The following is a 16,892-nucleotide window of genomic DNA, read 5'->3' as shown; positions in this document are numbered from 1 at the left end:
TCTTGCCCACCTGGAATCCGAGGATCCCAAATCATTCTTGCACCTTAGTTCCCTTTTGCCATGGAAGTGAAGTGACCAGAGTCTTTCCCATCCTCTTTTCTAGAGGAAACCTAGTTAAATAAAACCTATTCTAGTATTTTAAAAAGTCGTCCACCCTGAAACGGCATCACATCAATTACGTGGGTAACCTTTCCTAGATAAACATACATGCCTTATCAGACCATGGACTATGGGGTGGAGGTAATAAACCCGCTGCAAGGTTCCCCAGGGATAAGTAAGGAGAGTTTAAAAAAAAATATATATAGATAGATAGATAGATAGATAGATAGATAGATAGATAGATGTCCGGGCTCCATTTCCAGAAACTCTGAATTCATTGGCTTAAGGAAGGGCTACAATATTCCTGTTAAGTCCCCAGATTCTAATTAGCAGCCATGGGTAGCACCCTCAGGACTCAGCCAAGATCAGCCTCAGCTGCAGTGTCTGGGCCACTGGGCCACGGAGGGAGAGAAGCGTGTCTCAGGTGACTCCCATCAGCCTCCATCACAGCAGACCCCACGAGCACATGAGACTGCTTGGGGCCCAGCCAGGACAAGGCATGCACTCCTTCTTAGACTCAAGATCTGTAACCCAAGGCAAGGCTTCAGGAGATATAATATATCTGGTCCGGCAATCTCAGTCCCTGACCGGAAGCCCTGAGGCTTTGAGTCCCTTGTCCAAATTTATTCTAGTAATGGTACAGCTGGAATCGCCTGCCAGGTGTGTCTGACTCAGAGCCCATGCTCAAGTGTAGTTTATAATAGGAAAGGTAATCCCCACTCAAGTTAAACCTTCCTAATATCTTTTTAGAAAACAAACTGGGAGGGCCACCGTCTGTCCTGAGTCACAGCCAGGCCACCATGCTCCCAGGCCAGTCCCACTGCCCACGAGTCTGATCTCCTACGAGAAACCATCCCCACCTGGGATTTCCCCGCCCCCCCCCCCCCGTCCGCTCTCCACTCTTCCACGTGGCCCGGAGGAACCATCCTGGGAGTAAGCTTGGAGGTGTTGGGCTTGGGGGACTTGGCCACCATTTGTTTTCTTAATGCCCAGCTATAAGCAACAGCATTTATAGTTGCAAATGAATTTTTCCCCTTATTGCAAATGGCTTTGATTTAATAATAACATTTTCCAAGCCATTGGCCCATAATGAGGATTATTGCCTGTGGGTATTTAATACAGGAAGAAAGAAATGGGCCCACTTCACCGTGCAAATGGCTGCCACAAACCCTGCAGCAGGAGGGCTGGAGTGACAATTTCACCACGACACTGTCTGGGGTGGGATCACGATGCAGGCAGTTGGTCTCACACTTTTGTCTCGCCAGGACTCCGTCAAGCCGCCTGGATAACTTTGCTGGCAACTGACTTGGACATTGAGCCAGCGTCCATTTTAATCTGGGCCTCTCCCCGCGGCCGGGAAAGAGTTGGTTCAGTTGCAAACTGAATCAGAAGTGGCTGAGCTGAGCCTAGCCGGGGTGGCTCAGTGGCTGTCGACCTATGAATCAGGAGTTCATAATTCGATTTCCGGTCAGGGCACATGCCCGAGACGTGGGCTTGATCCCCAATGTGGGGTGTGCAGGAGGCAGCCAATCAATGATTCCCTCTCATCATTGATATTTCTCTCTCCCTCTCCCTTCATCTCTGAAATCAATAAAAATATATTAAAAAAAGAAAAGAAGTGCGTGAGCTGAGGCAAGGACAGGTGATGCAGGGGGCTGGGCTGGGCTGGGCAGGGCAGGGGAAGGAGGCTGTCAGATTTTAGAGATGTAGGGAGATGACAGAACTAAGTGCCAGGTGCGGAACCACGTGATCTCATTTAATCCTTGTGTCAGAGCTCGCTCTGTAGTAGATGCTTCTATTGGGCCTATTTTTAAGGAAACTGATGCCTCCAGGAGGCTGAGGAAGTTTGTTCAGGGCACAAAGAAGGGGCGGGGCATGAATTCCCAGAAGCCCGGTGGATCCATTATCTGCCTGTCTGCAGGGCAGCCCCATGGTGGATCCCATTACCTGTCTGTCTGCAAGGCAGCCTCATCCAAGGCTCTGGGCTTCTGCATGAGCACCTCTTCTTTCTGAATCCTAAAGTCCTCTTTGTCTTCCAGTCTCAAGCCCAGAGGCCACCTTCAGGTGTCAGTCCCTCCAGCCCTTGCCCTCCTGAGAGATTAGCCATGGTTTCTGTCCCCTGGAGGTTCTGACAGGCTAGGCGTTCTGCAGGTCAGTGTGAGAGCCATTCCTCCCTGCACAGGGTGCTATAGCAGGAGGTGGGTGGGAAGACAGGACACATTACCCGTGTCTGAGGGAGAGTTGCAAGCTCCTTAGACCCGCCCCAGGTGAAGAGCCTTCTCGGGGGACTGTGATGCTGGTGGATTGGCTGGGATTGAAGACAAGGGGGCTAGGAATGAAAAGGAGAAAGTGACATCTCTAGGCCCTGGGGCACTTCCTGTTTCCCTCTCCAGCCAGCACTGCAGGGCCACTGCTCCTGCCCCCACCCCACATCCTGTGCTTCATTTGTCAGGCCTTCCTAACCAGCACCGAGATGGCACTTCCATGAGCAATTTGCATACGTCAACTCACCTGATCATCCTTTACACCCTATGAGGGATCCCTCATTGTTATTATGTTGATTTTGCAGGTGCGGCATTGCTCCTTACATAAACCAGGTCACCTGATCCTCGTCTCAACCCTGGCGTTTGCAGGCCGAAGACATCGAGGTAGACTGGGGCTAAGAAACTTGCCACAGGTCAGCCAGTTGGGAGCAGAGCTGGGACTCTGAACAGGCAGCTTGACTCCTGAGTGGACCCCTCCCCAGGGTGGCAACATCGCCTCTCCAGACAGGTGAGTTTGTGAGGCGGAGGGATCCTGCCACCTTGCAATGCTTTTTACTTCTCAGTGTGGCCTCCCTGTTCTGTTCAAACGGCATCCTCCCCGCCCCCACTCCTGGCTTTCGCTGACACCTTCACCCCCAGAGTCCTTGTCTCAGAATGTTCCTGTCACTGCGTCGCTGAAGTCTGGGGCTTCAAACCTGTTGGTGGTTCCTGTAGTGGTTTTGAAACGGCATTTCTATTTGGAAGGAGGAATTCAAACGGCTCCTCGTGTCACTTTAACCAAGGTTACAAACTCCTTTTGAGCTTGCTCACAAGTAACTGGTAGTAGTCTGTGCAGTCTGCAGTTGCCAATGTGTTGGAACCTTCTTTTTCCCTTTGTGTTGACTCAATTCTGTGAACGGCTTTGGGTACTCTCCTTTTTATTTACAGTAGTAATCACACCCTTCCAAGTCCAAAACGTTGCAAAGTCTGTGCATTGTCTGGCTTGGCGGCCTAGCAGGGCTGCTGCCTGGGTGATTCAGGCTGAGGTGGGGCAGGAAACTTGTCTGAGTGGCCAGAGGTGTGAGGAGCCAGAGGGAAAAGGTCAAGTGTGCCCTGGGAATGCTGAGGACATGCCCCCGGCGGCAAAGGCGTCACCAGATTCAGGAGAAGAGGGGAAGGTGCTGAAGGAAGGTGTCCAGAGCTAAGAGCTGAAGGGAAAGAAACTACTAGATGTTTGAATAGAATAATAGGTGGGAAGCATGTGTAGACAGGATCCAGAACAATCACCTTACATGGAGTACGAAACTTTTTCTTTCGTATTAGTCATGAGGTGTGTGTGTGTGTGTACACGTACGTGTGTACACGTGTAGAGGCACGGGTTCAGATGAACACTAACCATCTGAAGTCCAGAAGTCCAGCTTCAGACCAAAACTGTGACAAAGTCAAGCTTTTCAGAACCAGGTCAGCAACTGGTTAGAGAATGGCCTCTGCTGCTCACAGCAGAGCCAAACCTGTGGGCCAGAGACCCCACCCCCCAGCCTTGCTGAGCAATTTTATAGTCAGTGCACCCTCCCCCACCCCAGGGGCCTTGCTTTAGTGCCCAGTGAATGGGGACCTAAAACGTTCCAATTGCTGCGAAGTCCATACCAGGCAAGCTTGATCAGGAGAAAGACAGACTTCCTTTTGCCTTTGAGGAAGACTGAGGCAACCTTCCAGAAGGCCTCAGGGGTCTAAGGCTCACAGGAAAGTGAGAGGATACAGGGCTCTGTTGTACAAACAGCCAAACTGGGAAGGATAAGCTTAGCGCACAATTACTCAAGTGTCCCAAAGGCCAGAGAGGTCTGGAGAAGTAAGGGCTACATGTCAAAATCTTCCTCTTGACCTTCAAATCCCTTCCCAAATCTTATTGTCTGTGTCTCTGAAACTCCCCTTTATCTATCACATTCTTGAATTACATTAAATTGTCTGTATCGCTGGCTAATGATTGCAATTTGCCCCATTTTCTCTTATTTTGCCACGATTGCCTCTCCTTCATGTCCCTGTAATCTTCTTTACGTAACCTCATGTCAGCTGGGACGTTTTCTCCCAGACATTTCCAGTCTTGCTTAATTCAGTCTCAGGATGTGAAGCATCCAGAGCCCTCCCCTCATATCTGGTGAGTCCCTAGGGCAGTGCCTTTCGGCCTCTCCTCTCCAAGAGCATTTATGACCGAGTATCAAGGGAGACTCTCTTCTTGCCAGACCCTAAATTAATTAGTTGGCTCTATTCTTAACAGTGTGAACAAAATGTTTTAGATCTCTGAGATAGACTCAATCAAAGAGTTTTTCCAACAAAGTTTCTTTCATTTTTGACTCAAGAGAATAGCACGTAAAAAGATATTTCCCATGCTGAATTGTCTGGCCTCTGCTAGCGAAATTCCTCTTTGTTTCAAATATTCAAGCAGCAGAGGCTTATCTCTTTTGTGTTAGGAGAATCAGACAAAAAGATTTCAGTGACAAAGCCACGAGCAATGTAAGATCAGAGCTTCCCAGGAACAAGGTGAACAACTCCCTTTTCAAGTCGAGATGATTGACAGCAATGACATCCAATCACAATTCTTCCTTCTACCTATTTCTTTGAGGCAAGGACTTTCTATTATCTAAGAAAAATAGTATACAAAATGCTAAATATGAGTAATATTTTAAGGACAGAGAAAAGATTTAAATATAAACTGGTAAAATATCTCATGGTTCTATTCTTTCCCTTTGTTGTAAGGTGCACAAATTACCACACTGTTAGGTGCTTCAAGAAAGCTTGCAATGATTTATCAAGTCCATTTTTTTCAGATTAAGGAAGGGTGTTCTTATGGCTGATCTGTTTTTGGCTCTGGGGTCTATACACGTTAACTCTAATCCTTTTGTTTTCAACCTGGGCTAAGAAATTTTGAAAGTCCATCAATTTCCATAAGACTATCTGGAAACTCAATTCTCTTCTTTTTATTATGCAAATTATTTTAGCTTTCCCCAGTTCCTGCCCCAAACTCACTACCCAATCCCTCAAGATTCCCAGCAGAAGCAGGAGTTCTGTACTTAATGTTACCCACTCTCTTTAGAGGGCAAGCCGGGTCAGAACTAGAAACTTGTATCTATTGCAGTAATGCTGCTCCTGGATCTTTCAACTTCGTGCTCTTTTACTTCAGCTTTGAAGGTGAACCCCCTAGTTCAGCCGTTCTCAACCTGTGGGTCGCGACCCCTTTGGCGGTCAAACGACCCTTTCACAGGGGTCGCCTAAGACCATCCTGCATATCAGATATTTACATTACAATTCATAACAGTAGCAACATTACAGTTATGAAGTAGCAACAAAAATAATTTTATGGTTGGGTCACAACATGAGGAACTGTATTTAAAGGGCCAGAAGGTTGAGAACCACTGCCCTAGTTGATCTTCAGGATCTATTCTAGAACCTGCTGTGGACTCTGCCAGGGGGACTCGGCTGGGGGAGAAGTATCCCTGGCTCAGGCCTAGGGTCTCAGTGTAACCACATGCACACTAGCCACTGAGGCAGAGCAACTGTGTCGTTTTGGTCCTGGTGTTGCTGCATCCTGGGCAGACCTAGAAGCCTCTCAGTTGTCTCTGGAGCTGCAACTTTTCTTAATTGAGAAAAATAAGTTTCTCTGTGCCTGACACAGCTGAATGCAAGAAGGTGCTAATGAACCAGCAACTGACTCAAATATATTCAACAGAACCACTTCCCAGAAGCTATGTGCAACTGAGATAAGAAAATGAAAGAAGTCTAGAAGCTGGAAGGAGGTCTTTGTGTGGGTTGTGTAGAGAGATAGGCCTTGAAGGGCAGGTGTCTTTCAAAAGTTTCCACTGCCTTCTATCCTGGGCTTGCTGTTCCCTTCTCTGTCTTAAAGACTTTCCGCAGAAGAGAAAATCACAACTTATTTATGCAGGCAGTGGGGAGTAGCTGCCTGCTTTGAACATAAATAATTCATTTATTACAAATCAACATATATTGAGCTGTTGTATGGACAAAATACTGTGCTGGACCTGTTACTTGTACCAAGACGAATAGCTCATCCCTAACTTGTAAGAGCATACAGTCTAGCAAATAGAAAGCCAACCAACTATACTGTAAGATGTGTTGAAATAGATGGGAAAATAGATACTTTAGTAGCACAGAGCAGGCAGTAATTTTCACCAAGGAAATCAGGAGTGATTGCTAAGCTGCACCTTAAAGAGTAAGTATATACCAGAATGCCCACAGGGGTGAGAAGGACAATCAAGAACGAAATGTGAAAATACAAAAGGAAGCAGCATTTTTAGGAGGACGGAGATGTTGGGTACAGAGAAACATAGGGTGTGCACAAGCATCTTAGGTGATGCATTTGGAAAGGTATTTTGGAACTGAATGGTCTAAAGCAGTGGTTCTCAACCTGTGGGTCGCGACCATCGGAAACCACATACAGCATATCAGATATTTACATTACGATTCATAACTAGCAAAATTACAGTTATGAACTAGCAACAAAAATAATTTTATGGTTGGGGGTCACCACAACATGAGGAACTGTATTAAAGGGTCGCGGCATCAGGAAGGTTGAGAACCACTGGAGAGAGTTTTGGCCTTTTCCTTTGAGTAATGAGAGAGTCCCCCAAGGAGTTTATGCTGCACTTGCTAGGGACTGTGTACAAGAAATCACACTGGCAGCTGTGTGGACTGGAGAGGGTGGTATCAGAGGCAGAGAGAGCAGAGGCTACAGAGAATTCAAGAGTTAGTAAGGATCTGAGCTGAAATTGTGGTTGTTGAGATGAAAAGAAAGGAGACAATTGAAAGCATATCATTGTAACAGACTGATAGGGCTCAAAGATGTGGCAGAATACAGAAGGCAATGGAGGGTTCTCCCACTCTCTAGAAAAGCCCTCAGTACTGGGAGAAGGGAGACCGGCCCTGTGATACCAACTACGGCATTTGAATGTGTCCAGAATGTCTGAGCTTGATAGTATCTTAGAGCCACTTTCAGTTCTTAGATCCTTGTATAACTCAGTGCCTCTTATCCCCATGGTCCACCCGGTGTCCCACAATCTTTACCAGGCGAAAGGAAGCACCGTTAGAAGAGCAAGTCTTTCCTTTCTGACACTGAGATCATTCACATTGGCAGTTAAATGATTGCATATGAGCAGTGCTTTACAAGGTACAAAAATAATTTCACACCACTCATGGAGAAATGGGAGGCATGCAGAGTAGGGAGAGGGAGATGGGAGGTCGGGGAGAAAGATACAAGGCTCTCTTTCTTAATGGAGAGTTATGGTAGGCAAGAGGAAATGTCCAATTTGGACCATCGGCCAAGCCTAAAATAACCTCCTGCCCAGCACCTGGCCTCCTTGCTCTTTTCAACTGTTCTTGGGGATTGTGAAAGCACCATTTGGCTGGTGTGTTCTGTGGAAAGCTCTGCCTGGGGTCAGGTCCAGCCGCCATCGCGGGCTGAGGTGGAATGTGGAAGGATAATATCCACAGTGGAAAATACCAGCAGGGATTTGTGGTATAGTTTCTATTTATTTATCGGTTTAAGAATAAGTAAAAGCAAGAGATTGTATCTTCATGGACTCAGCCCACACTGCACATAATTCACTGGAGAAAGATCATCCTTAGAAAGGCCTGGGCATTACTTGCCTTTTGAGTTTGGTTTAGAGGGCTCTGAGGGACACTCAGCTGTGCCGGGATGCAGAATCGCACCCAGCTCCGATCTTTGAATGGAAAATCCTAGTGGAGGTGCAATTATCTGAAGTAGGGTTCTGCTGAGAAGGACATATACCATAGAGTTGGTTTACCTGAAAATTCTCTTTATTGAATGTTCCCTGCTTTCCACATTCTTCTCTAGGCATCAAATTTGAGTGTCATTCTCAAATTTACTGCGTCTAAGAATCATCTGGGTTAGTTATTCTGACTCAGTTGGTCTGGACTAGCATCTGGAAATATATATTTTTTAAACAAGCATCTCCAGTGAATCTGTGCCCTTTTGCAGTGCATTGTCCTTTATTCAACAGCTGATGGGGGGCTCTGCCATGAGTCCCTCTTCTCTTGCCCCCTGTCTTTCCCTGAGACCAAGAGCAGGGAGTCTGGGTAGAGCACAATCTCTCCCAAAGCGAGAAATCAAATTTCAAAATAGAGGTAAATTCTTGAGCTCCTTGAATCTCAGATTCACCTGCAGCAAGAAACAAGAAGAGAAGGGAAGATGGACAAAGACTGGATATATCAAATAAGGGTGATCATCATTTCTCCTGGAGTATTAGGCTCTCCTTGGAGAAAGAAATTACAAATGACTAATAGTTCATATGACAGAAAATTGCAAATTCCAGGCAAAATAAATATGTTCTTCCTTGTGTAGAGTTTTCAATGGACTGTACTATAGGAGGGTGCAGTATGAATGGGCAGCCAGCAAATAGAGCAGTGATGTTAAATTACATAATCAATTTAATGTTCTGGGTCAGTTAACAAAGAAATCTGTTTTCTCACTGCCATGAATTTAGAGCTTGCAGTATCCCATTCACAAGTCTTTTTTTTTTTAACTTCTGGGAAAGATGTGGTATATCAAATTCTTCCATAAACATCTGTAACAGCTGTATAAAGGATCCCAGACTAGCTGACCTTTCTCCTTTTGCCGCCTGAGGGTGGAAATGAGAACATAATCACCCACGATGAGCTGGCTGAGCAAAGTTGGGCCAAGCCATCAAATGCAGCTGCTGACTTTCCACAGGGTCGATATCTCTTGCCTCCCAGTACATTCAGGAGGGGGCATGCCAGATATTGGGTCATGGGTTCTGTGTGGGTGTGTGCATGTGTGTGTGCATGCGAGTGTGCCTGTTCACATGCACATGTATGGGGAATGGCAGGGGTAAGGCCGATACAGAAACTCAAAATAGGCATTACTTAGCTCGAGAGCTAACATTTTTTTTTATTGGAGAGACTTCTGGTTCTTTTGCTCAGTGTCGAACACTATGTTCCTTCTTCAGTAGCAATAGTACGTTGGCCTTCTCTTATGTGTGAACCGATCAGTAAGTGGTTATCTGAGGCCCTGTGTTAAGAAGGATTCTGAATCAGACTTAGCCACAAAGACCAATTACTGGTGCCTCCCATCACTGTGGAGGGGGTTCTGGGGGTGTGTTACCACCTTAGGGAAGGCTGTGCCTCTATGCATAGGGCAAATGCCATGATTTAAGGACTGGAACTGGATAAGTTGAAGCCTTTGGGATGTGGTGCACACTCTGGTTTCCATGTTCAAAATAGCTAGATGTGACGCAGCACATTCACTCATCAGTTAGTAATTGAGTGCTGACCAACCCTCAGGCACTGTGCTATATGCTGAGGTGACAGTGGAGATCAAGACAATGACACTGAGAGCTGAGCCCAAACTGAAAGGAAACAGCCAACCAGTGAGGCCACAGCAAGTTCTTGCAGTGAAATTCAACAGAAGTAAGCACACAGAGGGAAAATCATCGCACATTATGAAATATGCCTTTGTGGAGTGGAAGTTTGGATGCATATTCATTAATACTCACAGATGTGAATGAAAGCACTTGCAGTGGGCTCCACAGTGGGTGGGGCTGTGACTGCCCGAGACATCCTGTCCAGTGCGAGCTCAAGTTCCTTAAGGTGGTGGACTTAAAAGACCTTAACTATTGCTACTCATCGTTCTGGAAGGCATAGGGTCAGAAAAATCCATTTGGTGCTTTGACCACATTTTCAATTCTGAAAGTTCTCCAGGCGAAACAAGCTATGGTGGGATCAACGAGGAGGTTGGTATATGGTATTGCATTTAGCAGTTGTGGGGCGGGGAATCAAGTGTTTTCATGGGTGTAAAGGTTTTTCTAACAGAATTTGTTCCTACAGTATGTTTGTTCAGAACCGAACTTTGGCCTTCCTGTTGGTGGAGGTCGGAGCAGGGCCCTGCTGCCTCTTCAGACATTCTGATGCTGCAGGCAGCATTGATCACTTACATCGCTTTGCTACTTTCAACGTTAGGGAAAATACAGAAACCAAAGTCGCTTCCTTCTGCTCTTCACCAGAAGTTGGTGTCTACTTGCAGGAACAGTCCTCATTAAATATTGGCTGAATCTCATAGATTTAATTATTGAATTCTGCTGCTAGGACACTTATTTAGCTTTTTCTTAAAGCATGTCCTGATTTTTTTTCTTTTAGTTTCCTTCTGCTTTGCATTATCTATGATTCAGTTCTTCTCTACTGATTCATATTTTAAAGAAGACTGTGTTTTATTTTGGAGGCTTAAGGGCTTGACAGTAGTTCTGCAGTCACACAATGAATGGCCAACGGCATGGTTGCCCTATATTGACTGTTTCTATACATCAGGTGCTGTGCTAGGCAGGGTAAACTAAATGTTTGTAACATTGTCTGGGTCAGAAAGTCTTTGCATAGTTTAATTCACAATGTACTGTGGAGGAATATAGCCCATAAAATGTTTAAACAATTTTAGGGTAACTCCTTACTCACGTGGCTGGCTGTCAGCTGACCATCAATCAAGAGTTGTGACTTTTCAACATTTTTGCCTCTTTATATCTAGCCTAATGTTGATTGCAGTGTTATTCTCTTTTCATTGAATATGTTGCTACCATAAGAGAATATTTAAATTGTCCTGATAGGAATCTTTTTCTCCTTCTGTGCATGAGTGAAATAAAAGGTGCTTATAATGAATTGTCTGAATTAGCCACAGGTGCAATATACACATTCTCTCTAATCTTCACAATTGTCTATCGGCTGTTCCTTCATCCCATTTTACGATGAAAAAGTACAGTTTGGAAACATTGCTCAGGAAAACATAGCTAAAAGGTAGCCAAACTTGGCTGGATTCAAAATTACTCCCACCTGATTCTAAGATACTTTCCCAGATGCAGCCTTAACACTTCTTGCGGGTTGACAGGTTTTCTGTTCTGATTTTCTTGGGCGTCTTATGCTCTGCAAACATGCAAAGGCCTGCTTCGGGCTCTGTGATTAACGTGGGTCTCTAGGCAGAGCCTTCTGCTTCACATGTGTCATCACCGTGTAGCAGGGGACTCACAGAGCCACCTGGTCTTTGTCATGTCTGGGTTCTGAGAGGCCACAGGTGGGTGCTCCTCCTAAAACATGGGGTTGGAGCCTTTTTCTCTCTTCGTCTGAGAAATACTTGTAGCTACAGTCTATTGAGCCAGGTACTATATCTAGATCACGCCCTTGAACCCTATTATAGAAGATAATAATATTGACTATATTGCAAAATAGGTGCTCTTTCCATTTCTATAGAGGAGGAAATTGAATTTCAGAGAATTAGATTAATGCGCCCATGCGCACAAAGCTGCAGGCTAGCACAGCCACACGTGCTTCCCCAGTGTGCGAGCAAAGAAAAGGGATCCTGGTGCTTTCTCTGCTTTTCCCATTTAACAGCACATTCTCCCGTCTGCCTCCCAAAGCCACCGCAGCAAGGCCATCTCCTCAACAGGTAGAAGCCTTCCTTGAGGTTTAGTTCATGTTTAAATTTACAAGAAAGAATGTGACTCTCCTCTGATCTACCCATCTCCCATTTTATCTGTTTTCTGTTTCTTGGGCTAAGGTGGAACCATTTCTGAAACGTTCTCTCTCACTTCCCAGGAGAAAGGAGAGATGTTTCCAGTTTCCGAGCCTGTGAGGGGACTATAGAGGGGCCTAATCAGGTGGCTGCTGGCTCCGTGTGATACTCATTTTGGTCCATCAGGTTGTCACTCGGGGCTTCCTGTGAACTTGGTTCAAGTGATAGGGGTGGGAGGTGGTTCCTAGCGGGGAAGGGAAGTGTCAGCTCAAGGCTGAAGGATGGACAGGCAGCCTGATGCCAAAGCTGTGGCTGCTCAGGTGGTCCCACTGAGCCTTGATAGCCTCAGGATGGGTGCCCCACCCACCTCCCCTCCCCCAGGCTGGTGCACACTCCGCACTTCTGCCTGAGTTTGAATGACAGCCTTGGGCAGGTTTACAAATCTCAGTTTCCTTGCTGATAAAATGAGGCTCATAATAACACTTCGTTTAGAGGACTGTTGGCAAGAATAAATGACATAAAGCCTACAAACCATTTAGCCCAGTGCCTGGCACAAAGTAAATGCTTAATAGAGTAACCCTCTGGCCTGTAATTTGTCCAGGACTATCTGGGTTTATGCCTATCATGGCATATCTTTTCACTGTCAGAGCATTGTGGTTTAGACAATAAATTATACAGCCATTCCACTATCAAATGCTGTTATTACTGTAAAATATCACCCACTTCAAATGTAAGTGACCCATACGATGGAGAGGGGAGCTGGATGCTGGCCAGGTCAGGGGACATTTCCGTGAGTTGTTTAGAACTGCTGGGATGGTCAGGGAATATCCTGGGCTGTAAGGTGTTTCTCTCTTCAGGCATTCTCACAGGTAGGGGGATGGAAAAAGTAGATCTACAGTTTCTTGTGGAAAATAATACAATAATCTATAATAATGAAAAGGTAATATGCAAATCGAACCAACAGCTGAACAGCAGAACGACTGTCTGGACGACCTTCTGGACAACCATGCTATGACACGAACTGGTGCCAGGCCAGCCAAGGCAGGTGCAATGATGATTGGTTGTGGGGGTGGGGGGGCGCCTGCTATCGCCCCATGATTGCCCTGTAGAGGAAGGCCCAGGCCACTGGCTGGTGGGTGGGTGGGGCTTCCCTCTCTAGGGTGCGATCGATCACCCCCAAGAGGGAGGCTCAGGCTACCTGCCACAGCGCCGCCAGCTGGGTAGGCTGGGCCTCTCTCTGTGGGGGTGATCCATCACAGAGCCCTGGCTGGGTGGGCAGGGCCTACCTTTTTGGAGCAATTGATTGTGGGGCTCCTAGACTGTGAGGGGGTGCAGGCTAGGCTGAGGGACACTGCCCCCCCCACACTGAGTGCATGAATTTCATGCACCAGGCCTCTAGTTAATAAAAAATAATACAAGAATAAACTCTGTTTCACATACTCACAACTGTAAACCTACTGTTATGCCCCTGCATCGGAAAGACTGCAGCGTGTGGAGGGAAGAAACATGTCCACAGATGTAAGCTAAGGAGGAAAGAGCAGCACCTTCGGGCCAACAAAGCACAGGGCCTGAGGGAGGGAGAGGTCGGAGGAAGTCCTCAGCTTCCTCACTGACTCGCTTCCTGTCGCCCCAGTTATTTCTCTCCCTTTCTTAATAAATCTCACATCCACAGTATATAACAGTGCATCTTAATCTCAGTTCTCATTTTCTGTAATCCTGCCAGTTAACCTATTGACGTTTTGCCTTTTAACTTGTACTAAGCTTAATCACTCTGCCTAAGTCTGTTTTTATCTGTGTCCCCTGGAGAAAAAAGGCCACTCTCTCTGAAGAGTAACCACCTTTAAGAATTAGATCACCTTGATCTTCAAATATTTGAATAACCTTTAATTAAGGCCCTACCAAAGGGACTTCTTTGTTCTGGAGGGCTCAGCTACACTGTCGAATAATTAACTTAACCATGACATCACCACCCTCAATTTCAGGAGCTCACTCCCAGCTGAAACTGTGCTACTGCTGCCCCTCTCATCGCCTCTGCCCTTGGCTCACTCTGACCTTCCCTTCCTAGGGGTGCAGCTGGAGGCATATCCTCTTCGCCCTTGCTCCGCAGTAGCCCAAGTCCAGCCTAGGCCTCTTAGCTGAGAAGGGTGGCAACCCTGGCCCAAGGTGTACATTTTCTATGCTTTAGTTTCTTCAACTATCAGGTGCTGAAAGTTATATTTACTGATATCTTAAGGGCTATAAGTAATAATATATCTAAAGTGCTTGGCACAGCACTTAGCACAGGGTGTTGAGAACATAGTAATTATTACTATGACTCTCATGATATTTATGTTGGAGTTAGAGTCTCTGGGAGTACACTTATAGGAGTAATGTGATATATGTATATATTAGAGATATGTACTTGGGAATATAGATATCACAATAGTTTTTAAGCATTTAGCCAGCAGTGTGCTGAATAGAATACGTATATATAGGGTTTCCTAAAAGATGTATACACACACTTTGAATAATTATTTACAAATGCAGTGTTTATTGAACTATGTTTCATTTTCAAAATTGAGCTATCAGCTGTGAAAGTGTGCATACATTTTCTGGGACATCCTCTATATTCCAGGTCCTGTTTTGCCTCAGAGTTTGAGTGACTCGTTAAATTTTGCTGCCTTCCTTTCCCATGTATATCCATGAATATATTTGTTTAAGTCTTGGAATAATTTGTGATGTTGTTATCTGGATTCTCTTTTAAAAACCTAGAATAGGGGTTTAAGAAGGCTAAGGAACCTGTCCAAGGTTACATAGCCAAAACATAGTAGGATTTGAGCTGAGGCGGTCGCTCTCTAGAGAGAGTGGTGTTCACCACAAGGCAATATAATGCATGGTAAAACAGAAGAAACAATAGCAATTTAATATATCCCTACAAAGATTTTGTTTTCCAGTTATCTTTCTTAAATTTAGGATAATTTCATGGGGAGTGTCGGGAAAGAGAAGATGACTGAGTTCATCTTAGACACAGGAATAGAAGGAGCAAGGTTCAGTGACTTGCTCAGGTCTGAGGATGGGCCTCCCACTGCGGTCACAGACCACAGAGGCTGACTGTTATTTGGAGCTCAATACATGTTTATGGGACACAGAAATGCATTAAAATTCTTTTTCATCTTTTGATCTTCATAACAGATATTACCATATCAACTTGAGAAATGAGGGAATTAAGTCTCAAAAAAAAGCCAAGGTCTTGTTCAAAGCCACCACATTAATTAATACAAGAAATGGGGCTAGAATCCAATCAACTTAGTTATAACTCTGCACAGATACCCGCTTCTTATCTTCTTGGGCCGGGACCGCACCAACCAGCACACAGATGAACCCAGGGAGGAAGTCATTCTTAGAACTGCTACTGAAGACAGTTTGCTCTCCCCTTTAGACTCTGTCACCCCCGCCTCCTTTATGTTATTTTCTTTTGTTCTGGATGACTGTTCACACCCTGCAGCAGGCAAGCCACTAGTCCCCAATAATGTCAGCAGAGGCCTGGTGCCTCCATTATGTTTAGTTAGGCAAGTTTCTTGTTCTGTGACAATCTGCAGAGAACACACATTATAAATCAGAAGCCCATGGAAAGTTCGGGAATGAAGGAAATCTCTTGCAGACCTGAGGAGCCGAGAGCTCATTTTTGAATCCCTGCAGGAAACAAAACAAAACTAAACAAAACTGTGGCCTTAAAAAAACACATTTTCTTCTCTCTCTGAGGAACTTGTCTGTACCATTTGTTTGTCACTTACTATATTCTCCTTTGTACTGGCTGAGATCCAGGAGGGTGGCACCCAGTTCCCATTCATCCTTCAAGAGTAGAAAAAAACCTGAGATGGGAAGGCACAAGGCAAACTTAGAGAGGTGTGGGTATGAGGAAGCTAAGTAGGCTGGGCAGTCAGCGTAGGGTCATGAGTAAGCATGTGAATTTCAGTGTCTCCCTGCCTGGGCTCAAATCCTGATTTCATCACTGACTGACACACTTAGAAGCTTCATTGAAGAAGATCATGGGCTTAGTTGGAGCATCTGGAGTATTAATAACTATTAGAATCCTAGGTCTTGAGATGCTACGGGGTTGGAAAGGCACGATGAAGGAATGGGCACCTGGCATGATACTAACAAGAACTAACATCCATCATGTACTCTTCTTGTACCAAAACCTTGCTCAGTGCCTCCCAAGTGTTAAATCATAGTACTTGGCTCTTTGCATCTTAGGAGTCCTCCTCGAAGCCCCAGGTTCCTAGACTCGGGGTTCCTCTTTATGCTTTGCTGTCATACTTATTTTGAAATAATCTTGTCTTAAAAACAGCTTAGAAAGGAGAACCCTTTTAGCATAAAGAAAATTATGATCTCAATATGCTCAGGCCTTACCAATTTCGGGTAGAAGATGTTATTACATACATATTATACCAGAAGGTTGCTAACTTGAAGCCTGAACGTAGTGATGCCTTATAAAGTCCCCACAGAGGCTCCAGATGTGCCACAGAAGCTTCTATGTGGACAGTTGGAGCTGTGTTGCAGCCACCACCTGTTGTCTGTGCCAGGTGCAGGTGGCATTCCTGCATGCAGATTCTGGCCAATCACTTCAGTCATGGGCCCTAATCTTAAACGTGCAGGGGCAGTCTAGGTCATCCACCAGGGAAGATGAAGGTTGGAACCTATGAGTTGGGCTCTGTTGGGTAACGTTGCTTGGTCATGAAGTGTTTGAGGTTACTGAGTTACTGAGATGTCACACCAAAGGCTAGTTCTTGCCCCCAGACACAGACACCATCCAAGTGATGCTACTGGGCTGAATTTGGGTTCTATAAACTGGGACCAACCAGTGACCTGAGGTCCTTGCTGGGTTACTGAGTTGACCTCAGTAAACCACACTTTTCTCTTGATGAACTGTCTGTCTGGGTGTTTAGGAGATCCTGGCAAGAATAGTCTTCTAATATGTCCTGTCCATGCTTGCCCAGTGCTGTACACAACATATAGAAGTCGGAATT

This window comes from Myotis nattereri (genome assembly GCF_964212035.1).
Source record: "Myotis nattereri genome assembly, chromosome: 12".
Classification (NCBI taxonomy): domain Eukaryota; kingdom Metazoa; phylum Chordata; class Mammalia; order Chiroptera; family Vespertilionidae; genus Myotis; species Myotis nattereri.
The sequence above is the reverse complement of the archived record's forward strand: the minus strand, read 5'-3'. Positions refer to the sequence as shown.